Below are 26,351 nucleotides of genomic sequence, written 5' to 3'. Positions count from 1 at the left end.
TTGCCGAATTACCTTCATGTTTCACAGTGAGCTATCTCCATGTTGTTTGCACTCTCTGAGTTCTTCATTAGTTTTCGCCAGATATAACATTGGGCATCTGAGCGAAACAAACTAAATTTGCTTTCGTCGAATCTCGAATAACACAGTGCTCCAAAACGAAAAATCTTTATTTCTATAAACTTTCGAAAAACTGAGTCTCTTTTTCCAATGCAATTGCTCAGGAACGTTTTTATGGACCACTCTTCCATGTAAATTGTTTCTTTTTAAAAGCAATCTTATCCTTTCGGGATCCACACTTTTATTAAGATGTTGTGATCAGTGGCGTAACAATAGTCTTTGGCACCCGTAGGCAAAATACCTAGTGGTGCCCCTCACCCATCGAATAGGCCCCATGCATGACCACCTATAACTTATGCGTACGTGCAGAAATGTCCATAAACAGAGAATTATCAGTGGGACGGTATTTACCGTTTTTCTTTTATATCGTTGTGATATGTCTTTTAAAAATAAAATGGACAGTGTCCTTTTCGTTAAAAACATACTCATGTAAAATACGGACCTTTTTGCAGTGGTAGCGTATATAAACAGTGATATATCAACCATTATTACCAAAATGATTTCAAATGAATATATAAAGGCAACCAAGAAATTTCTATCGCTTTTTCACCTTCCACCTTCGAACATCGATATGTCACCTAATACGTATCTGGAACATCAAAAATGGTCTCCATCAGCATCGACGACTTTTTGCCAACCTTCTGGAAGGCCATGGATCTCATCGCGATAGAACTTGGTGGGCCACGAAGAAAAAAAAGTATAAAGTGCATTTTGCACCTCTACTAGGGATTTGAACTGGCGTCCTCTAAGGTGATTCATTGTCTAAGGAATGCAATAATTGATAATCGGACGGCGCAATGTCCAGGGTGTAATGCGGATCCAATAGTGTTTCTCATCCAACGCGTAGAATAGTGTCCCGGGTCATGCAAGCCACTTGGGGATTAGCATTGTCCTGTAACAGGAGGACCCCTTTGCGATTCAGAAGTTCTGACTCCTTAGTTTCGATATTTTTTCTTGAAAATGGCTCAATTGCTGACAGTACACAGTTGCATTGATACCCTGACCAGCTGGTAGCATCTCCTGATGCACGATGCGGCGAATAATCCACCAAACACACAGCAGGAGCTCTCTTCTGGCGCAGTGTTGGTTTCGGTTGCTTTAAAACGGTTCATGGGATGTTAACCAATGATGACGGCGCCGTGGACCTTTGCAGAGGACCCACTTCTCAGCACATGCCAACACTCTGTCCAGAAATGGCTGCTTCCTCAGAAGAGACAGCAAAGAAACGCAGGTGTCTGCTCGCGTTGCCTTCTGGCCCGGAGTCATACCATGTGGGACCCATCGACCCAACTTATAGTTCTTCCGAAATTGATGGAGGTGCTGTCGAATGGTTTCTCCACTCACACTCAATTGTAGTTACAGTTCTTTATATGTGTAGCCATTGTTCACCTCAATTGCTGCCTGAAGATCTTCATTTTGTGCATGTGTTGGCCTTCTGGTATGTGGTGCGTCTTTGAGTATTTCGTCACCGTCCTAAAACTTGTTAAACTATCGCTGCACTGTCCGCGTAGTCACGACACCCTCACCAAAGCCCTGGCATATCTTCCTACCCGCTGTAGCGGCGTTTGACCCCAGTTTGAACTCGTACAGCATACACGCCCTTATGACGCTCTGTGGAGGTCCTATGTTCAATCTCTTCTTACGCACGCTAACAGTGTGTCTGAACTGCCACAACTAGGTAGTATGTTGATTATACCCATACCAACAACTAATTTTCGCCTTATCTCCATTCGCATTCAACTCACGGAGTCATGTCCAATGGAACACATTCCTCTACAAAAACCACAAAACTTTCTTGGTTACCTTTATATCTATATAGTATGTTACGATTTTACATAATCTATCTATATTATAAAATTGAAAGTGACTATGTTTGTGACTCATACCGACATCTCGATCAAATTTTTATCGTAGATGCCGTTATGGCCTGGGAGTATTCTTAGTTGTATACTTTGACAGTAGAAGTTAGGGGAAGGGGAGAAGGGGGACATAGAAAAAAATCAATAAAACCTAATAACTCTTGAACCACCCGACTGATCTTGATCAAATTTTCAATGTGGATGAGGTTCGGGACTGGGATAATTTTTATCATTTCACTTTGACGGAGCAACGTAGGGGAGGGTGTTTAGGGGGAGATATACAAAAATCACGAAATATAAAAATAAAAGTGACTATGTTTGTGAATTAATTACTTTTGAAGCACCCGACCGATCTCAATCAAATTTCCAACACATATGAAGTTCAAACCTGGGAAGATTTTTATCATTTCATTTTGATAGTAGCCCTTAGATGAGGGGGAGGGGAAATATATGAAAATGAATAAAACTTAATATCTCTTGAACCACCTGACCGATCTCGACCAAACTTTCAACATAGATAAGGTTCAAGCCTGGAATGTTTTCTTTATTTTACTTTTACAGTGCAACGAAGGGGAGGGGGAGGGGGAGATATACGTAAACAAATCTAAAAATAAAAGTGACTGCCTTTGCGACTTAATCACGCTTAAACCATTTAACCGATCTTTAAAAAAAATTCAACATAGATGAGGCTCGGACCTGGGGTGTTTTTTATCATACCACTTTAAAGGTAGAACTTAGGAATCGCGGAGGGGAGGGGAGAAATCTATAAAAATAAATGAAACTTAATAACTCTTGAGCCACCAGACCTATCTTGATCAAACTTTCAACATAGATAAGGTCCGAGCCTGGGATGTTCTCGTTATTTCACTTTTACAGTGCAACGTAGGCGAGGGAGAGGGAGGATATATGTAAAAAAGAATAAAAATAATAGTGAACTTCTTTGTGACTTCATCACGCTTTAACCACACGACCGATCTTAATCAGATTTTCAATATCGATGAAGTTTGGACCTGGGGTGATTTTTATCATATAACTTTGACGGTAAACCTTAGGGGTTGGGGAGGGGAGTGGGTAGATATATAAAAATAAATAAAACTTAATAACACTTGAACGACCCAACCGATCTCAACCAAATTTTCAAAGCAGATGACGTTCGGGCTTGGGATAATTTTTATCATTTATATTTGACGGTGCAACGTAGGGGAGGCGGAGATATATGTAAAAATAAAAATGAAAGTGACAATCTATGTAACTTCACTCTTGAACCACTTGACCAATCTCGATCAAATTTTCAACATATGTAAGCGTCGGCCTTAGGTGTATTTTATTTTTTCACTTTGACGTGCTATCGTAGGGGAGGAAAATGGGAGATATATGTAAAAAAAATAAAATAAAAATAACTGCCTCTATGACTTCATCACTCTTGAACAACCTGACCGATCTTAATCAAACTTTCATCATACTTGAGTTTAGTGGCAGGGATTACTTTAGGCATTTCACTTTGACGATGCAACGTAGGCAAGGAGAAGGGGGAGAGAAATTTAAAAATGATCAAAAATGACCAATATTATGTTGAATCCATAGTTTTCGGGGTCGATGAGAGAAACAATGACACTTCTGATGCTGTTTCAATCCAAGTTCAGTCGTGATAGCTGTGGAGGGGGAGGGTACAATGTAGGGAGTGGGATAAACATTTAAAAGTGATTGAAAATTTCCAATATTAGTGTGTACTCCATAGTTTTCGGGATCATTCAGATGTGACAATTCCGATCCGGTTTAAATCCAAAATCAGCCTCGCTACTTGGGGGAGGGGGCGAAACAGATACTTAAAAATGAACGAAAATGGCCACCATTAGTGTCGAATTTATAGTTTTCTGGACCGCTTAGATGAACAGTGATACTTTCGATCCCGTTTAAATTCAAATTCAACCCCGCAACTTGGAGGAAGGAGAAAGAGATATTTAAACATGATCGAAAATGACTATATTAGTGCTGAATCCACATTTTTTGGGGTTGCTGAGATGAACGGTGACACTTCCGATGCCATGACCCGCAACATGGGGAGGAGGAAATGTATACGGTCTAAAATGACCGATATTAGTGTTGAATCTATACTTCTTGGGGTCGCCGATATGAACAAACACACTTATGATGGTGTTTAAATCCAAATTCAGCCCCGCATCCTGGGGGATCCTATAGAATTTCTAAACCCATTAGATTTACCAGGAATGCCTCCCCACAAATTGATACTAAAACGCGGATCGATAGTAATGCTACTTCGAAATCTGAATCATCCATATTTGTGCAACGGGACAAGATTAAGAGTGGAAAATTGTATGGGAAATTTGATAAAGGCCACTATTATAGCAGGAAAATTTAAAAATGGTAAACATTCCTAGAATACCTTTAACACCAACAGACTTGTCTATTCCATTCAAGCGTTTTCAATGCCATTTAAGACTGTCATTTGCAATGACAATCAACAAATCTCAAGGATAAACATTCAGGACAGCAGGGATAGATCTAACAACCCCTTGCTTTTCACACGGGCAACTTTATGTTGCAATGCCTAGAGTTGGGAATCCCGAAAATGTATATGTTATGATTAAAATAAAATAAAAAAGATATCGTGTATCATAGAGCACTTGAATAACAGAAGTGAATTACAGAAATAATTAGTTATTTCTGCAGTATTAGAACATGAATCACACTTAATTTACAACTAAGAGAAAAAATGTTATTACATCATAATGTTCCCAAACATTAACAAAAACTGTGTAAACATGCTTGCTACAATAAACAAAAAAAAATTAATGTCAATAAAATACAAGAGATACAAAGATGTGCATTTAAATTGTTTACTTCAACCAAGTGAAGCGGGTAATATATGCTAGTTATAAAATAAATAATAAAACTTTGTGAAACCACATATAAGCATATCTCTATTTTCAGTTTTTCTTTTTAATCGACAAATTATATACAAAATCGCAAGTATTTCTTTCTCACTTTTGCCTCTGCAAATTATTTATCAGATCACATATGTTCAATTCACGAGCAAAGTTTTCACCCGTCTTTTTGCCCCCTTCCCCCGTGCTACTTAGTCCTAGTATATACTTAACATTTTATTACAGCGATATTAGAAAATACGTTTGCAAATTTATTTTGGGGTGCTCGTTTGGGCGCTCCCTGACTCTGGCGCCCCTGCAGTTGCCTTGTTTACCCGACCCTTGGTACTTGTACACTGCGCATCAAAAAAAATTGCGACAGAGAACGCCGTGCAGCTAGGCCATCCAATATACACCTTCTTATCCCATAATCGTGTCTGGTAAAGAGATCCCCTCTCTGTCCTCCTTTCTTCTCTCCCATACTAAAATTACCTAACAACATGAACGCAATTCTGATTTAAACTACACATGTATTAGTATCAATAAAATGAAATAACAAAACCGAGAAGAAACAAGATTCATAAGTTGATTTAGGGACAAACTGAAACGCACACAATGAAAAATTGAAACCAATGCATGTTTATTACACAGAGGTTCAGAAATGAGGCAGAGAGAGAGAAGGCGACAGAAGAAGAAAAAGAAAAGAGAAAACAGATAAAAATGTGGAATTTTAAACTTAGTAGAAAAAGAACCGAACATTATAAAGTTCCGTTACAAGAAATCCAACTGCAATATAAAAATAACGTTTGTTTTTATATATTTTTCAGGACTATTCGAATATATAGAGGATGCTTGAAACATTCACTAAGTCACTTTCAGAAAGGATAGCATACTCAATTTTCAATAGAACTGTAGATCACACAGACACATCGAAAACAATGTCAAATGCTTAACACACATGCTTTGTTTACCCGTAGTTCAGTTGTAAATTCGGTAGTGTTCATTGGACGTACTGAGGCAAACTACATTCTAATAAATCCAGAAAGAAAGAAAGAAAGAAAGGGAAAATTGAATGAGTGGTATTTTACTGCTAAATTTTTATCAGAAATATCCTATATTAAAAGTCCAAACCGTATCATAATGAAAAGTAACAAGTGTTCAGATGGAAAATAGGATGTTCCTTATAGATGTAGCAGACCTGGCATATTTCGAATTTTAACGTGAATAAATCACATTGAATTATAGGATGGAAACAAATTTGTGTCGAAATAGTATAAACAAAATTTGGTTTTCAAATAATCAAAGAGGTTACCATTTTCTAGTCTTTTCCGAAGATGTATCTCTTCCGAACATCCAGCATCACTTTCATCTCTTGCGAATATAAGGTAATTTGCACAGATAGAATGAACACGCTAGAGCTCAAACGGATCATAGTGTCAGTCAGATGATGTTGGTTAGCTTATGGATCACCACTGGGTCGAGGATTCAAACCCCAATGACCCGCTAATTCGACTGAGACTTGATAACCCAGATAATAAAAAAGATATTTTGCTTATTCCTTTGCGTTTAAACAGTATTTCTTTCAGAGATGACCAGGACTGGAGATGTTATCCCCAGAGCACGAAAAACTCGACGCTGAAGTTGACAGTTAATTACATTCTTCAGACCATGTCTATAGGTCCCTTGATCCGTTTTAATTTTTGAACACGAACACGCACATGAAGTGCATGTGTACGTGAGAGAGATAGGAGAGAAGTGAAAAATGCAACGACAGGATACGGAAACGTCAAGAAATAGACACAGAAAGACGAATATAAATACGAAACATACTTATCATTACAGTGTATGATGAACAATACACACACTGTTTACTCGAATTCTCGCCAGTGATGCTTTGTAAGTTCTCCAACAGAAGATAAATTTCTGTTTGCAGCCATTATTTTATGCGAAAAAGTTGTACTATTTGGCGGGGAATAGAACCCAGATTTTGTGCTTGCAAGTCTGGTACTTTACCAGTACACCACGAAATGCTTTACACAAACTTTGTTCAACAAATGCTGTAATATTTCTTTCTGAGAACGATAACACAAAAAGTGTTTAATGCAGATCAATCAAGTGTTTCGAAGGTCCTGTTAAATCCTTTGCCCTTTCCAAACCAACTTTCGTAAATCGTCTCTATCATGATAAAGTGTTTGCTTCTTCATTCTTAAGCATTGCATGTCGAATACGAGAAATTGATTCGTCACTATCATTTTGAAAAATGCAACTTTGGCGTGAACAGGATTCGAACCTATGCTGGAGAGCTATATTAGTCGTAACTCCATTACGTTACCGCTACACTATCAGTTTTATTATTTCTTACAGAAACTACAAACTGGAAACACAACCACGTGAGTCAAACATAAACAACTGATAATTAAGTACAAAAGGAGGCTGAAACCTGCTTACTATATTACATAATAATACATATACTATATGTTACATAATAATATTATATGACATTTAAAAAAAGGTCGCCATTTTCTAATCTTAAAGGGGAGAGAGAGGAATGTGCGTTGTTGCAAAACCACTTCTAAAAACCGGCTAAAAAGTGCCGGTCCTTGTCCGGGGTATATAACTTTCGACGTGTGCGTTTCAAAAATTCAAAATACTTGCGAGCATCTAACAAGGTTGTGTAGCGCCGAAAATATACGAGAGTGCTGGCAACAAGAAACAGCACCGCTCGATGTTTAGTGGGGGAATAAAAATGAAAATCAGGGAATAACATATTGCACCGTGAAGTGTAAAGGCGGGCGACGGGTGATGCGTCCCAACGCCTCCTGCATGGTGTGCCAGATTGATTGCGAGCCAACACAGTGTGTATAACGATGAGGTAATGTGTTCTCTTGCTGGCAGTGCTCACATAAGGCATCTGTGGCTCGTTGAATCTCACAGAGACGCGCCCGTGTCGGGATAGGTTGGTGTACTACCTGAAAACACAGAATTTACATGTACTCTGGTATAACAGGCTTCGAAATACTAGACTACACTTGCGGCTAATCTACGTGTAGATACAGATCGGGTTCTCGTAAAATAGTGGTAGAGGAAGAGTGCTCGGTGAGTCTCCTATATAACGAGCGCGCATTGTGTTTTTGAGGGTGGAGGAACATCCCGGAATAATTCCAATATCGGATAAACGTCACTATCATGTCACCTGAAACTAGAAGCCAAAAATTATTTACTTTAACCTTGATCATTGGAACGATCAAGCTTCTTCCTGAAATGTTATTTGCACCTAAGTGCACAACCAAATTCATTTATTCGACGACCTAGAGAGAAATTAGTGCCCACTAATAAAGGAAACCACATTCAATCCAGGAAAAAGTACAGAAATAAAAACATATTATGCAGTAGTTTCGCCGTGCAAATTAAAAGTACGCGAATATTATTATTATTATTATTATTATTATTATTATTATTATTATTATTATTATTATTATTACTATTATTATTATGATTGAAAGTGACTGTGACTTATAGTCTCTTGAATTACCCAACCGATCTCGATCAAATATTCAAGATTGCTAATGTTCGGACCTAGGACTATTTTTATCTATTCGTTTTGATGGTGTTACTTAGGGGAGGGGAGGATGGAAAAATGTAAAAAATAAAGAAAACTTCCTGTTCGGTCCTGGGACTATTTTTATCCATTCGTTTTGATGGTGTTACTTAGGGGAGGGGGAGGTAGGAAAAATGTAAAAAATAAAGAAAACTTAAGTCTTGAATGAAACGGCCAATCTGGATGAAATTTTCAACTTAAATTACGTTTGTGCATGGAATGCTTTTAATAATTTCACTTTGATTGTGTAATGTAGAGAAGGGGAAGGACGGGGAGATATACAAAAATCAATGTAAATAAAAATAGATGTGACTATGTTAATGAGTTAATAAGTCTTGAACTACCGGACAGATCTGCATCACATTTTCAACATGGATGAAGTTCGAGCCTGGAGTGGGTTTCATCATATCACTTTAACGATAAAACTTAGGGGAGTGGAGGGGAGGAAAGATATATAAAAATAAATAAAACTTAATAACTCTTGAACCACGCGACCTATCTCGAACAAATTTTTAACATAGGTTAGTTTCGGGCCTGATATGGTTTTATTATTTCACTTTGGCGCTAGAACTTACAGGGAGAAGGCAGACTTTGGTAAGTCGACGCGCAAATTTATCAAGTAACGATAACTGATAGCAGTCCTATATTATGTGTACTGATCTTACTAACTTTATATGAAATTCCCCTTCCCAACAGGCGTTAAAAAACGACAAATTCTATGACCTATAAGATATGGATTAAAACGAATTAAGAGTGTTGCAATGATTATAAGGCACAGAAACAAGTACACTCCGCATTAAAAAAATTGCGACAGAGAACGCCGTGCAGCTAGGCCACCTAATATACACCTTCATATCCCATAATCGTGTCTGGCAAAGAGACCCCCTCTCTCTCCTCCTTTCTTCTCTCCCATACTAAAATTAGCTAACAACATGAACGCAATTCTAATTTCAAACCACACATGTATTAATATCAATAAAATGAAATAACAAAACCAAGACCAAACAAGATTCATAAGTAGATTTAAGGAGAAACTGAAACACACACAATGAAAAATTGAAACTAATGGATGTATATTACACAGAGGTTAAGAAATGAGACAAAGAGAGAGAGAAGGTGAGAGAAAAAGAAAAAGAAAAAATAAAACAGATAAAAATGTGGAATTTTAAAATGAGTAAGAAAAGAACCTAACATTATAAGGTTCCGTTACCAGAAATCCAACAGTAATATAAAATAAACGTTTGTTTTTAAATATTTTTTTAAAGACTATTCGAATATAGAGGATGCTTGAAACATTCATAATGCCTCTTTCATAAAGGATACCATACTCAATTTCCAGTACAACTGTAGATCCCACAGACATATCGAAAATAATGTCAAAAGTTTAACACACATGCTTTGTTTCCGCGTAGTTCGGTTATAAATTCGGTACTCTTCATTGGACGTAATGAGGCAAACTACATTCTAATAAACACAGTAGGTAACGTAGGTCATATCTTCCAGTCCAGACTACTAATGCAAAGTGAACAAAAAACAAAAAGACGAAAAGAAAAAGGAATAAAAGAAAGATAAAAGTGAATGAGTGCTATTTTATTGCTAAATTTTTATCAGAAATATCCTATATTAAAAGTCCAAACCGTATTATAACCAAAAGTTACAAATGTTCAAATGGAAATTTGGATGTTCCTTATAGATGTAGCAGACCCTGCATGTTTCAAATTTCAACGGGAATAAATCACATTGAATTATAGGATGGAAACAAATTTGTGTCGAATTAGTATAAATAAAATTTTCTTTTCAAATAACCATTTTCTAATATTTTCCGAAGATTTATCTGTTCCGAACATCCAGCATTACTTTCATCTCTTGCGAATATGACGTTGTAATTTGCACAGATATAATGAACACGCTAGAGCTCAAGCGGATCATATTGTCAGTCGGATAAGGTTGGTTAGCTTATGGACCAGCACTGGTTCGACGATTCAAACCCCTGGTGACCGGGTAACTCGACTGAGAGTTGGTAACTGAGATGATAAAAAAGATATTTTGCTTATTCCGTTGCGTTTAAACAGTATTTCTTTCAGAGATGACCAGGACTGGAGATGTTATCCCCAGAGCACGAAAACCTCGACGCTGAAGTTGACAGTTAATTACATTCTTCAGACCTGGTCTATCGATCTCTTGCTCCGTTTTAACTTCGGAACACGCACACGCACATGAAGTGCATGTGTACGTGAGAGAGATAGGAGGGAAGTGAAAAATGCAACGACAGTATACGGAAACATCAAGAAATAGACAGAGAGAGACGAATATAAATACGAAACATACTTATCATTACAGTGTATGAAGAACGCACAGACTGTTTATTCGAATTCTCGCCAGTGATGCTTTGTAAGTTCTCCAACAGAAGATAAATCTCTGTTTGTAGCCATTATTTTATGCGAAAAAGTTATTCCATCTGACGGGGAATGGAACCCAGATTTTCCGCTTGGTAATTTGGTATTTTACCACTACACCACCGATTGCTTTACACAACTTTGTTCAACAAATGCTGTAATATTTCTTCCTGAAAACGATAAAACGAAGAGTGTTTACTTCAGATCAATGAAGTGTTTCGGATATCCTGATAAATCGCTTGCAGTTTTTTAACCAACATTCCTAAATCGTCTCTATCATTATAAAGGTATTTGCTTCCACATTTATAAGCATTGCATGTCGAATACGGGAAATCGATTCTTCACTATCACTTTGTAAAAAATGCAACTTTGGGAAGAACAGGACTTGAACCTATGCGGGACAGCTTTATTGTTCGTAATTCGATTACGTTACCGCTACACTATAAGTTTTATTATTTCCGTAAAGAAATTACAGGCTGAGAACACAACCACAGGAGCCAAACATGATTAAGTACAAAAGGAGGCTGTTGCCTGTTTACTATATTACATCATAACACATATACTATACATCACAAAAGAAAATTAAAAAAAATAAAAAAAAATAAAAAATAAAAAAATTTAAAAAAATAAAAAAATAAAAAAATAAATAAAAAAATAAAAAATAAAAAAATAATAATCATCATAATAATAATAATAAAGAAAAAGAAGGGAAATTGTACTAAAGGAGGCGGAAGCCTGTTTACTGTATTACATAATAATACTTGTACTGAACATTACAATAGAATATTCTGATATTTAAAAAAAAACTATTTCGAAAGAGGGGGATGTGCGTTATTGCAAAACCACTTCCAAAAACCGGCTAAATAGTTGCCGGTCCCTGTCTGGGGTGTACAACTTTCGACGTGTACGTTTCAAAAATTCAAAATACGTGCGAGCATCTAACAAGGTTGTGAAGCGCTGAAAATATAGGAGAGTGCTGGCAAGAAGAAATAGCACCACTCGGTTGTTTAGTGGGGGGATAGAAATGAAAATCTGGGAATAACATAAATTGCACCGTGAAGTATGAAGGCGGGCGACGGGTAATGCGGCCCAACACCTCCTGCATGGTGTGCCAAATCAATGGCGAGCCGACACATTGTGTATATCGATGGGCTAATGTGTCCTCTTGCTGGCAGTGCTCACGCAAAGCATCTGGGGCTCGTTGAATCTCATAAAGACGCGCCCGTATCGGGAAAAGTTGATGTACTACCTGAAACCACAAAACCTGCATGTACTCAGGTATGACAGGGTTTGAGATATTAGACCACACCTGCGGCCAATCTACGTGTGGATACTTTTGAGGTACGCGTAAAGTAGTGTGAGAGAAAGAGTGCGCATTGAGTGTCCTATATAACGAGCGCGCATTGTGTTGTTGAGGGTGGAGAATCATCCCGGAATAATTCCAATATCGGATAAACGTTTTGATATAGGCCGGACACTGATCAACGAATTGAATATAAGGAGGGTTTTGCGGTTGACTATAATCCTTCCAGAAACAACTTACCCAATGGTTAGTGATAGAACTGTGTGATGAGAGCGCTGCATAAGTGTCAGCCATAAACAACGTTTGACATTTGATACGAATATTGACTAAGCCCAGCCCACCAGCGGAACGAGGCAAATAAAGGGCTTGACGGGGAATGCAAAAATAAAAACCTCACCAAATATGCCATAGGAATAAGGATTCAAATCGTTTGGCATAAATTTCTGGGAACGGAAACACACGCGCTCTGTACCACAGTTTAGACACAACAAAAATATTGATAAAATGAATACGGTGAAGTAAATTAAGCCTACGGAAGAGCTGTGAGTAGAACAACTTACGAATTTGCGTTAAAAGGGGAGCCCATACTTCATCATAGTTGGGAGTTGGGTTAGACGTGAAGGGGATGCCTAAAATAGTGAGTGAGGTGACATGCGGTAAGGCAGGAGAAACTGAAGGGTCCGCTGGGAGCTGAAAACCGTTAAAGAACAACACCTGTGTTTTGTTGTCGTTATACTGCAAACCCGAGCATCGGGAAAAACGGGTCAGGACAGGAAACACGCCCTGTAGTGAGACAGGATCAACTCCTGTTATGGTCAAATCGTCAGCATACCCAAAAATGTTTTGACTGCGGAACAGGGATGGTCCATTCGAAGACAACATGGCCAAACGATGGAGAAGTGGGTCTAAAACCAGAGCAAAAAGAACGGTGCTAAGACAGCACCCTTGGCGTAGTCCGCGTCGTAAAGGGATAGTTGGGGATAGATGTCCATTTATTTGTAAGCGGAACTGAGCTTTAGCATATAGATTATGAATCACCCGGCGAAAAACAGTGGGAAAACCCCAAGATTCAAGCGTCTGATGGAGAAACTGATGGTCTACTGAATCATAAGCTTTGGCTAAATCCACTGCGAGTGCGCCAGCAGGAACATGGCGAAGGTGATAAAACGCAAATAGGTCCCGCAGGGAGCGAAGCGTGTATTGGATGTTATGCGAGTCATGTAGCGCAGTTTGATACGGGCTAATGTATTTCCGAATAATGGGACGAAGTCTGGCAGTGAGAACTTTTGTAAATAATTTAAGATCCACTGGTAATAAGGACAGCGGCCTCTAATCGGTCACGACTTGCGCGTTGGAGGACTTTGGTAGGAGAACCACAATAGCTACGTTGTGAAAAAAGGGCTCCCCAGATAACCATGCGTTAAACAGGGAAACCAGTGTACGCTAAGAAAGGACCAGTAACGCTTATAAAAAGCAAAGCTCAGACCGTCAATCCCAGGGGAGCTACGGCCTTTGGTTCCCCGTAGAACAGAAAAAATTTCATCCGCAGTGACAGGACGTGTTAAGGCATGAGAATCAGTCTCTGTGAACTTGTGAGGCAGAGCAGACAAGAAGACTCCGGGCGGTAGAGAGGTCCGGAGTCTGCACACTTGTAAAAGCTGTATAATGCCTTGTGAATTCTTGAAGTATTTGTAGCGAGTCAGAAACTACTATTCCACCTGCCGTTGTGAGGGAGTCAATGTACGTAGCTTTCCGCTTCCGAAACAGAAGATCAATTTGGTAGATGGAAGCAGTTTCTTCTGGGAAACAATGATAAAAATCCTCGGAGAAATAGGCTTGTATTGATGCATGTAAATCTAGTTGACGCAACCTACTCTTAAGTTCCTGAATTTGGATCCAGTTGGCCAAGGTTGGGGGGGATGTCCACAACTCGCTGAGAGCACGATGGAAAAATTCTGAAAGCGTACGGTCCTGTTGTTGTGCCAATTTACCGCGCCATTGGAAAAAACTGCGAATTTTAGGTTTACCGTATACTTGCCACCATGTATCAACATTGGGGAAATGTCGTTGCATCTTACACCAATACTCAAAGCGCGTCGTAAATTCATCTATCACGTCCTCACGAGACAAAAGGGTATTGTTAATCTTCCAATACGATGGACCGCGTCCAGCGGGAAGAGAAAAAGGAAGCTTAAAAGCTACTTCAACCGCAGCATGATTTGATAAAGGGGGCAAGAGGGTTAAAACGTGAAGCACTGCCTTGCATAAAGGATCTGTGACATATACCCTATCTAGGCGGCTCTGAGTTGACAAACAGCGAAATGTCATCACATGCGATGAGTTAGAAACAAAAAGAGCATCATGTAGCTTCATGGCACGCACAAGCTCAACTAGTGCTGGGCAGGGAGGTGAGGGGGTGAGGGAGTCCCTGGGATCTATCACCGCATTAAAGTCGCCCAACATTATACATTGATCGACACCAGGAGGAACCATAGATGGTATAGTCGTTGCAAAAAACTCATCCCTCTCTTTAATTTTAAGAAATCCAGAATAAGCATACAATAGAATAATGCATATTCCTGAGATATAACATCTAATTGCTCTACCATCAGGTGATAGCATGACACGATTATAAACCAAACCTTTTCTTACAAGTATCGCGACTCCTGTGGTGTTATGACAGTTAATTATACACTATCATGCAATCTGAAACTAGAAACCAAATATTACTTACTTTAGCGTTGATCTTTGAAGCGATCAAGCTTCTTCCTGTAAGATTATTTGCACCTAAGTGCACAAACAAATTCATTTATTCGACGATCTAGAAAGAAATTAATGCCCACTATTAAACGAAACCACATACAATCCAGAAAAAATTACAGAAATAAACCATATTATGAATTACTTTCGCCCTGCAAGTTCAAAAGTATGCGAATAATAATAATAATAATAATAATAATAATAATAATAATAATAATAATAATAATAATAATAATAATAACCTGTATTATAAAGTCGAAAGTGACTGTCTCTTGAAATACCCGATCGATCTCGATCAAATATTCAATATTGCTAATGTTCGGACCTGGGACTATTTTTATCTATTCGTTTTGATGGTGTTAGTTAGAAAAGGGGGAGTTTTCTATAAAAATTATAGAGAACCTAATAAGTCTTGAATGAAACGGCCAATCTGGATGAAATTTTCAACATAGATTATGTTTGTGCATGGAATGCTTTTAAGCATTTCACTTTGGTGGTGGAATTTAGAAAAGAGGAAGGAAGGAGAGATATACAAAAATCAATGTAAATAGAAGTGACTATATTAATGAGTTAATAAGTATTGCCATCTTCAGTGTCATTGTTCATCTCAGCCACCCGGAAAACTATGAATTCGTCAATGCTATTGGTTATTTTGATGATTTTTATATGTCTCCCCTTCCTCCTTGTTGCGGGCTGAATTTGGATTTGAACGGCATCAGATGTGTCACTGTTAATCTCAGCGACTCCAAAAATTATAGATTCGATACTAATGTCGGTCATTTTTCGTTCTATTTAAATGTTGCTATCTTTCCCTCTTCGTTTAGTTACACCATCAAAATGATATGAGGAAACCATTTCGGGTTCGAACTTCATCTATGTTGAAAATTTTATCGAGATCGGTACGGTGGTTTAAGATTTATTAAATATTCTTTATATTATATATATATATATATATATATATATATATATATATATATACATATATATATATATATATATATATATATATATATATATATATATATATCCCTTTCCCATTCCCCTTCTCTAAGAAGAAGGCATACTTTGGTAAGTGAACTTCTGGGCCATTTTTTGCGAGGTGCTAGTGCACATTTAAAGAGTTAATATTACAAACTGGGAGAGCGCAATGGGCAAAAATGACGGAGAAAAAACGTCTTAAAGTTTTCTATTCGACGCATATACCGCACGACGCGCAAACTTATGGTGTAACAGCGTGGTAGGGTGAGAAGAATCAGCGACTCATGTGCAAAGAATCCTGGGTTCGATTCTCGTTTGAGTCAATCTTTTTTTTCTTGTTTTTAGCTTCAACCAATAAAGTAATTACTTGTAACAGCTATAACTAAAATATTAATTCACCATATGTTTAGAATGAATAAAACACTATAAATTTTCAATCACTTGTAAATTTTTTTGATGTTCCATGTTTACTAGGAACAAAATTTAATCTCTTCCGTAAATATTATTGTTACTGCAGTCGTTGTGTAAAAAAATGTTCTTGGCGCTTCGTGTCTACATCTGTTGACAGTGTGAGAATTGCAAGGGGAATGAGGAGGAAATCTGCTTTGGTTGTAGCAACATCCAGTATTAGCAAAGGGGATTTCCCCCTCAACACCTTTGTAAATCGCACACTGTCAACAGATGTAGACACGAAGCGTCAAGAACATTTATTACACAACGACTGTCGTCAAGAGCGCCTATCACGGGGGCCGGAGGGCCCGTCCCCCAAGCTCATTTGGGCCCCATGTATTTTTATAAATGTGATTTTCATATGTATTTTCTATTGTTACATGTATTTTTGTACGTATTTTATATGAATGCAACCCCCCCAAATTTACAGAGAAATCGGCACCGTTGACTGTCGTAACCATAATACATTCGTCATATCAGTATATTTACGGAATAGATTAAATTTCCGTCCTAGTTAACATGGAACATTGAAAGATTTTACAAGTAATTTTAAAATTTCTATTCTTTTATTCATTATAAACATATGGTGAATTTATATTTTATTTATAGTTACAAATTGTTAATTTATTACTTTAAGCAAAAAGCAAAACAAGTATTGACTTGAACAGTAAGCGAACGCGGGACTCTCTGCATATGAGTTGCACACTTTACTCATTCTGCCACGCCGTTACTGTATTAATACGATATCAGTCGTATATTATGTGTACTGATCTTACTAACTTTATATGAAATTCCCCTTCCCAACAGGCGTTAAAAAACGACAAATTCTATGACCTATAAGATATGGATTAAAACGAGTTAAGAGTGTTACTGTAATAAATCATACAGTGCTATAAGCTAGGCGAGTTTACAGTAATACCAACATTTGAACGCAAATGTAATGAACTGCGAGCGAAGTGAGCAGCAACTTTTATTCGTGACATGTTCAGAAAGGATAACCGCGAAAACTTGTGGGTCTATTTATACAAGGTGTTACAAAACACCATCGACAACTTTCGGGAGGTGATTCTTGACACCAAGATAAAACGAAAAGCATAGAGCAACCTGGGTGCACAAATGCTTCCTTTCGGAGTTGTAGGCTGCCTAAAATATGAAAAATGAAATTTAAAGGTCCGTAACTCCAAAACTTTGGGGCCTACCGTAGTCAGGTCAAAACTTCACTTACGAACTAATATGTGCGCTATCCGAAAATACATGTTTCGGAATCCTGGGGTACTCTCGCAACAATTTTTATAGAATATATTCGGTGTTTTTCTACGATCATATAACTTGTAGTACTCACCAACTACCTCTATAAAAATTGTCGCGGAAGTATCGCAAGATTCTAAAACATGATTTTTTTCATAGAGCACATACTAGTTGTTAAAAGAAGTCTTGACCCGACAACGGTAGATCCCACAGTTTTGTAGCTATGGACCTTTCAAGTTCATTTTTTCATGTTTTCGGCAGCCTGTAACTCTGAAAGGAAGCATTTGTGCACCCAGGTTCGTCTATACTTTTTGTTTTATCTTGGTGTCAGGAATTACCTCCCAAATGTTGTCGGTGTTTTTTGAAACATCCTGTATAATTTGCTCCTTTTTAATTAAAAACCTGGGTCTTCCCCTGAAACTCCCTGCCCGTGTAGGCAATGCCTACCCTGCCTACCCTATTGCTAAGCCACTGGTTGTGATACTTCTTTGTCCAGTTTAGGAGCACTTATCTTGTTTTTTTTTTCTTTTTTTTAACTAACCTGTAGTACAACCCATCGCTTGTCTGACTAAAAACACTCTAGAAATACCACTTTTTGTTTTATTTACCGCTGAATTTGTTTATTTAAAACGTCTAATACTGTCATGAATTGTAGGGTGTGACCTATTTACTATTTCCCCATAGCACGAACTGATTTTTCTATTTATAATATTTTAAAATAAATTTTCTTACTGCTAATGAAGTTTAACCACGTTATACTCCCATTTTAAATTTTAAACACACAGTTTCACGCACGTACAAACAGTACGCTTTCAATTCGTTTCACTTGGACACCTAAAACTGTCAAGTATCCACAATCTTCGAAATTTCCCAAAAAGATAGTGAGTGATGCCACCTGTCCGATTTCTTCTTTGAAAAGGATTTTAGCTGTATTTTCACTTGTTTGTATTTTTGTAGTCGTGAAATTGAGTTTTGTTACTAGTTTTTCTATTTTCTATAAGTAAATAATATAAAGTAATTATTACATTATTATTATTATTATTATTATTATTATTATTATTATTATTATTATTATTGTTGTTGTTGTCTGAAGCGTACTTTTAAAATGTTTATTCTCTCTTGGAAGTAGCTATATGTCTGATTTCTTTATTGAGCCACTGTATGATATGCGAAGAGATGATTCTAATGATGGGAAGGCATATTATATCAGTTGGAGTTACTTCTATTTCCTTGTGAAAGTTATTCACCAAAATACTCGGAAATAGTGAACTTTGACGCCAATGGAAATTGTCTATGCTGATTAGTCATATGTTGCATTGTATTTTGGAAATAAAGCTTAGTTATAATCAATGAATGAAATAAAGAGAAAGAAGACATAGTTCATTCTGATGGACATCTTTCTGTAAGAAAGCACGTTCTCCACACATCAGTTAAGAAAAGGCATCCTTGCACAGAATGCTGTAATAAGCTGTCTGAGCGTTTTGGAAGAGCATGTACAGGTAAACATTTTAAGCAGGGTTTGAGCGTGTGTCCGAGATGTTCAGAGGAAAAAGTGATTTGCCAAAATTGTTTTTCGAAAACATTTTGTAAGTTTGAAAATTTGAGAACACAATGGTGACATTCCCTGCTAACTCTTGGATAAACTGTGACTTGTTCTTATATTTTATTATAGGAAAATCTGTGTTATCTATTGTTTTATAAAAACTAAGAATGAACATTTAAAAAAATAGTTTAGAAAATATGTACTTGTTTTGTAATTTCAGGCAGTATAAGGACTTATTTAGCCAAACTTTTGATATAAATTTATCGTAAATTTCAATAGCATGAAAATTTTATCCCAGGAACCATGTGTATACAATTTATGCACACTCGTATTTTCGCAAAAATCATCATAAAACGTAATAAAATGTATAGAACAAGAACAAAATTAATATTTTTAACACACAAAGAAATAAAACTTTGACCCGGAACAGGAAAAAATTAAATTTGTGCCTTGGCCTCCAGGAGAAAACCAAACTGTGCACAAGATACAGATGGTGATCAGAAAAATGGAAACACCTGAACGAAATTGCAACTTACTAGATTAATATGGTGTCGGGCCACCTTTCGCCTTCAGAATAGCCTTGATGCGACGTGGGATGGAGGCATAGAGGTCGTGAATGGTAGCAAGTGGAATTTTACACCATTCCTCGTGCAGGGCATCGGCCAGTTCTGCGAGAGAGGATGGAAGTGGAAATTGTCGCCGAAGTCGTGTTTCCAAGACAGACCACAGATGTTCAATTATGTTGAGATCTGGGGATTGGGCGGGCCAGGGGAGATGTTTGAACTTCATCCCGATGTTCCTCAAACCACGCTGCAACAACGCCAGCTGTGTGAATGGGTGCATTATCATCCTGAAAGATTGCGTCATTGTCTGTTAACAACATCCGGACCATAGGATGCAAGTGGTCTCCTAAAATTGCGACATAATCGTTGGCAGTGATTCGCCCGCTAAGTGTGACCACAGGACCCAATGAAAACCATGATATTGCGGCCCACAGCATCACCGAGCCTTCGCCATGTTTCACAGTTGGGCGGAGACACTGCAGATCATAAGCTTCTTTGGGCGTTCTCCGCGCATAAACACGGTCCGTGGTTGGGAATAGGGTGAAGGATGACTCATCCGACAATATCACACGTTTCCAGTCCTCAACGGTCCAAGTTGCATAGTCGCGGCACCATTTGCGCCGTGCGAAAGCGTTATGGTCCCTGATGAGCGGTTTGGCCCGTGCAATACGACCCCGTAAGTTCATGTCATGTAATTCGCGGCGGACTGTGATTGTCGAAACAGGGTGGGGGAGGTGCTGTTTGAGTTCTTCCGTCACTTGCTCCGCAGTGGAACGACGGTTCTGCGTGGCAATGCGCTTTAATACCCGGCGTGACCTGTCACTCATGATTTTCTCCGCCCACTGTTCCGGTTCCCCGATGTGGTTTTCCCGTGTGTTGTGTAGGCCGTCATCACCTTCGACACTGTCCCACGCGACACACCTAACACAGTAGCCACTGCCGTCACACTCACTCCACATAACCGCGCACCAACAATTTGCCTTCTTTGAAAATCTGAGAGGTCTCCAATTTTACACTACCTCCGTCTGCTGCAGCCACTGGACATTGCTGTTCCACTGCGCCTGACGTAGTATGGAGACCGACTTAACACACCACCACCAGCGGTCCGGCGCTGCGGGCGCCACGACACCACTGCCAACCCAGACATCTGACGTGTTGCCAACTACAGGTGTTTCCATTTTTCTGATCACCATCTGTATATACAATGTATATCCAAGAACAGATCAAGCGTGTATGAAATATATGCTCGTGGCGCGTATAACAAACGTGTGACATACGTACTGGTTAAAACAATGATGTCATTCTCAAGTATAGTACACATATGTGTACTATATATGTCTGATTATTCTCGATCCTATACTTATTACAAATATACGTCGGTAAGCATGTTTCAAAAGACTTAACTTAGTCCCTATAGTAGCATGATTACATAATGGGAACCGAAATTGAAAATTACCAGACTTTAGTATTGTCCATGAGACGAGAAATCAGTATAAGTATTTCTCGTCTCGATCTCATAAACTTCTTAAAAGTTTCGTCTTCTCTTGATTCATGAAAATTACCTCCTCTTCTCGTCTCGATTCTCGGAAAACTTGTCACGTCTCGTTTTGTAAATTTATGTCAAAATTTATGCCCTGATTATTTTAGTAATTTCAGATTAGCAATGTATCATTATCGTTCTGCATTACAGGAGGTCCACAAAGGGAGTGATATAACAACATTTTAACTATTTTACCTTATAACAAGATGGATTGGCATGAATTTTTAAACCAACCCTCGTATTTCCCCAGCATCAATTCTTGGAAATGAAATGCGACTAATCAACAGTTGGGAAAGAATAATGCTCAGGAATTTGTTACCCAAAAGGTGCCTCATTTTTCCAGACAGTCTTACTTCCTCCCGTCAGTCCATATTTGGAGGAAAAATTTAGCTACCCTCGTGCTGTCCGCCCACGCAACAAGCCCTCATGACGATGACAGATTTTTACGTGACAATGTGAAAATTATCAATAATCATCAGTTCCACAACTTATTGGAACTATCAGTGTTGTAATGTGATTTCTATTAACTTATGAACCATTCATTATATATAATTAGCAATATAACAAAGCAAAAACTCAATGTTCTTTACGAACTATATTTTAGTTTTGTCAGTGTATTCTTGCGCTGGGACCTGGCAACGGTGCGCCGTGCGAAGAAGAGATGAGAGCGTCGACTTCTGAAAAACGACATGGACGGATTGAACTAGCTCTCATGCGGAATTAATAAATTGAATTGAATACTTTTCTAATAGTGCTGCACCAAGTTTGTATATTAATAGTGGTGATAGTGTGATATCAATAATGTCCTTTATCATATTATTGTAATGAACACCATCACAGTTAATATCAATGAAGAAACTCCCCTTTGATTCGTCGTGTATTCCAGAAATGAAACCATCGAGTTATCATCGTCAAGTGGCGATGTAACGAAATCCTCTTCATGAACGTGTATGGATGTTCGTCGTTACGTCTGCCGGAATCGTCGTACGCGGTCCGTGCCGTTCCGAAACCTTTGGGCCAATTTTTTTCTTTTTTTGAGTGAAATGTTATACTAATATAAAAATATTAGTATTGTTCTAAATTATATGTAGTGTAACCCACATAGTGCAAAATAATACAAAGTTATTTACAATTCTTGTTATCATTTCGAAAATGATGATAGTGCTAACCAAATGTGTTTAATAAGTCATATTTTCTTTTAGCGCTTCAATGTGTATAAGTTAAAGTGTATGCGGCATAAAGTGTTTATCAACAGGTAAGGTATTTCTAAGCAGTGGAGAACAAATATTACTTTCGTCTTCCACTTTCCATCTGGCGTAAATTTCAAATGGCCACCCCACCTTGTATTCCTTCACAGGTATTAACGGGTATACCTTGTAGCTGACGCAGCAGCGACGGTGGGTAAACGGCAAATGTCTCTAGTTAGTACTACGCTCGAATCTTAGGACCGTGGAGGAGTGAAGATACTTGTTTATTGTTAGTCTCTTACGTCAATTTACTAATTTGTGCATTTGAATGATGATGTAAAGGAGATTTGTGAGAGATCCAAGGTTCGAATCCCAACATTATTATTATTAGTCGGTATTCTCGAACTGGAACAAGCAAGTATCGAACCCCATTCCCCTTATATCTGGCGCCCGAACAGGGACAGATGCTTTAGTGGGAAGAAAGCGAATATTTGAACTTCACAATTTTGTATTCAATGCCTGGTGTGTTGTGTTTTGTAGTGTAATATTTTACAATGTCAACGTATAACGAAATGGAAACCTTGCTTGACGCGGTAAAAAAATTTTTCGCGGATTTAGCTAACACTAACCAAGCGATAAAAGATAATCATAACGAGTTAGTCAAACAAGGTAATAGTGTAAAAGCAGAAATAATAGAGTTACGTGAAAAACATGAACTTTCAACTCAGGAACTTACGAATGGTATACAGAGAGTAGAAGCTGAGTGCAATGCCTTTAAAGTAGAAATAAAAGTTGAAATCGAAAATTTGAAATGTGAAGTTAGGGATTTTAAGGCAGAAGTAAATGATCGTTTCAATGAAATGAAAGTTCAAATGAACAATCAGCTGATCGAGACACGGAATGAGTTGTCATTAGCTATCCAGCAGGTTGAAGCCCAAAGTTGTAGTTCACTAACTCAAATGAAGCATGATTTTCAACAGATTTCTAACACGTATGAGTGTAAAATCGTAGATCTTGAGGAGAAAATACGTAGCAATCGAAATTCATTGGTAGACATTGAAAGTAAAATTCAAGCTCACCAAGCACAGGTAGTCCAGTGCATGCAAAAGGTAACTCTAAATGAAAGTAGTGTAAACAATTGCGGCATGGAAGTTGATCGGATTAATCAATCGTTACTTTTTCTCAAAAATACAGTAGATCGTTGTAACAACAGTGTAGTAGAAATAACAAATGATAGGGAAAAAGAATCAAAACAGTATGTGCAGATCCAGAGTACTGTTCTGGAGGTTAAAAATGAAATTGGTAACCTCAAACAAGAACTGCAAATGCTACAAGCTCAACTAACCTTGACGCAAAAACAAATTTTGAACTTGCATGTGGAATCTAGACCCAGTAGCATTGCTAATACTCGTAGTGTAACTAATTCACTATACAGTAGTGTAGCTAACACCTCATCAACTCGAAGTTCTACCAGTCGTAGTAGCAGTAGCGGCACTAACACAAGTTATGAATCTAATAGTAGACCGAAACCTAAAAGCAAAAACCGTAGTCGCATTCATCACAGAAAACCAGTTCAGATTACGAATGCTAGGCCCATTAAGCGTAGTGATATTGAATCGTTTGAAAAGTTCTTAGGACACGAAAGCGAAATTACAGCTTCAAACTTCTTGGAACTGTTTGAGAAAAATGTTAAATTAATGCAAATTCCTGAAGAGCAATATTTAGATATTTTAGATTTTTTGATGCAAGGATCTTCCAAATCTTGGTTCCTTACTCGTAAACCTGACTTTAGATCATACAGTGATTTTGTTTGTGCTTTCAAGCAACAGTTCGAATCTCCACAAGTCGTAGCTGGTAAGATGTCAGTATTGCAATCCAAAAGATATGACCCTAAAGTCGACGGTACAGTTTACCAATTTGTAGCAGATCGCTACCATAAAATTCGAGAATTGAATGAGAACGTTAGTGAAGCCTTTATCTTGAATACAATTAAATTGTTATTGCCTAATTATTTTCAGAAACAATTGGTTTTGTTACCTTTCTTAGATTTACAAAGTATGTTAAATGTTGTTCAAAATCTGGAAACATTGTCGAAAAACAATGACAACTTTAGAACAAATAGTGGATTTTTTAAGAAACAGATTCGTGTAAATCAGGTTAATGTCCAAGAAAATGAAAGTAATGAACATAATCTTAGAGAATCACAACATCAAAGCAAAAACAAAGGTAGAAAGCAACCCCACAGCAAAGGTAAAAATCAACATTTTAAGAATAAGAACAAACCTAGGAACGTTCATTCTCAGCGTAATCCTGAAAACGATAATCACTACGATACCCAAGAAGGTATACATTACACTGAGACTAGGCGCGCTGATAATGGTGGGCATACGCCTCAATCATTTCCAACTTTTCATCCTGGTAACCAACCACCTTTTATGTCAAATTTTAATCAACCTCGTACCTTCCCTCCTCCTACATCATCAGGTAATCAGAGTAGACAAACACCGTTAAACTAGAAATGCTCTGCCGAGAGAGTGCTTCTGGTAGAGCTTATGAAAACTTTAGTAATAGTCACGATTTCAGTAATGAAGATGCACTCACCCCAATTTTTCCTGTGGAGTACGTAACGTTGAGTAAAAACATTAATAATGTTGTTAATTGGGACTTAGACATTTCTGAAGATGAAATAGAAGTTGATGAAAATGTAAGTCAGGGTAATAACACTCGCACTGCAGAATTTTTTTGTAAAGTATTAGATACTCAGTTGAAAGCATTGTGCGATACAGGCGCTTCGGCATCCCTTATCAGTTTTGAGGCATGGAAACGTATTTCTTCCGTAATTTCACATCCGCAATTAAAACCTGCACCACATATTCTCTTGGTAGATTATTCTGGTAAAAGAAAAAAGCAGGTTAAGGGTGAAGTAAATATTTGTGTGGAAATAGAACACTTGATGTTCGACATAAGAGTTCTGGTAGTAGATGAATTAAACACAGAATGCTTGTTAGGTCGTAATTTCCTCACAGTCGCCCATGCGATGATTGATTTTTCGAAAAACGTAATTAGTTTTTCTGACGGAAAAAAACTGTTGTTGTTCCTATGCTCATTGAAAAAACACATAGCAAGGAAAATAGTTGTTGTCAACCTAAAAAGATTTTGACTTATGCTGATCGAATAAATAAACCTGTTGACATTGAGTTTGGTATTTCTGTAGGGGATAATAACTTCTCAGATGAGAGTTCAGAGTTCGAACCCAATCATGACTATACATCTTCAGCATGTCCTGTAATTAATAGTTTGGTTTCACAAAAGGGTAAATTAGAACAAGAGTGGATTCGTGTTTTGCATGAACGAGATCAGACGTATTCACAGTTGAGAAAAGAGTCGAAAGATTTTCGAATAAAAGATCTCAATATAAATCAAGCAGTAGAAGAGAATTTTTTACTTGAATACTATGGTTTACAAATGTCAGAAATTGATAATGAGATTCAAAATGCTCATGGTAATAGCCAAGATAAACAGGAAAATTGTGGGGATAAGGTGTCAAGTGATAATGTTATTTTTGAAAATGTGTGTGCTGTAGCAACAATAAACGAAATTAGGGAAAAGGTACATGAATGTGATCATTTAAGTAATGAGGAAAAACAGCAATTATTTGATTTGTTGGTAAAACACCGTGATATATTCACAGATTATCCAGGCAGGTGTAATTTATATGAATATTTCATAGACGTTGACACTACTAACCCCATAGTAAAACGGCAATATACGTTACCCTACCATTTTAAAGAAAGCATTGACAAGCAAATCGATGAATGGTTAAAAGTAGGTGTCATTGAACCAGCAGTGTCGATACATAGCCACCCAATTTTCTGTGTACCTAAGAAAAACACCACTAAACCTAGAGTCGTAGTTGACCTGACT

The sequence above is a fragment of the Thermobia domestica genome, chromosome 3, assembly GCF_964235325.1.
Source record: "Thermobia domestica chromosome 3, izTheDome1.hap1.1, whole genome shotgun sequence".
NCBI lineage: Eukaryota > Metazoa > Arthropoda > Insecta > Zygentoma > Lepismatidae > Thermobia > Thermobia domestica.
This window is presented reverse-complemented; position numbering follows the sequence as displayed.